The following is a 406-nucleotide window of genomic DNA, read 5'->3' on the forward strand; positions in this document are numbered from 1 at the left end:
ATGTCTACTACATTGGAATGTCTACTACATTGGAATGTCTACTAAATTGGAATGTCTACTACATTGGAATGTCTACTAAATTGGAATGTCTACTAAATTGGAATGTCTACTAAATTGGAACGTCTACTACATTGGAATGTCTACTACATTGGAATGTCTACTACATTGGAATGTCTACTAAATTGGAATGTCTACTACATTGGAATGTCTACTAAATTGGAATGTCTACTAAATTGGAATGTCTACTAAATTGGAACGTCTACTACATTGGAACGTTTACTACATTGGAACGTCTACTTCTTGCTTTGGGATGAAATAAGCTTTCAATGGAAGACAGACACTGTGTTATTTTGCTGCATGGTGGTTATGAATTAAAAACAGAGACGTTTCTATCACTTATCTACTT

This window comes from Oncorhynchus mykiss, chromosome 21 (genome assembly GCF_057628025.1).
Source record: "Oncorhynchus mykiss isolate SJ-2025 chromosome 21, ASM5762802v1, whole genome shotgun sequence".
Classification (NCBI taxonomy): Eukaryota; Metazoa; Chordata; class Actinopteri; order Salmoniformes; family Salmonidae; genus Oncorhynchus; species Oncorhynchus mykiss.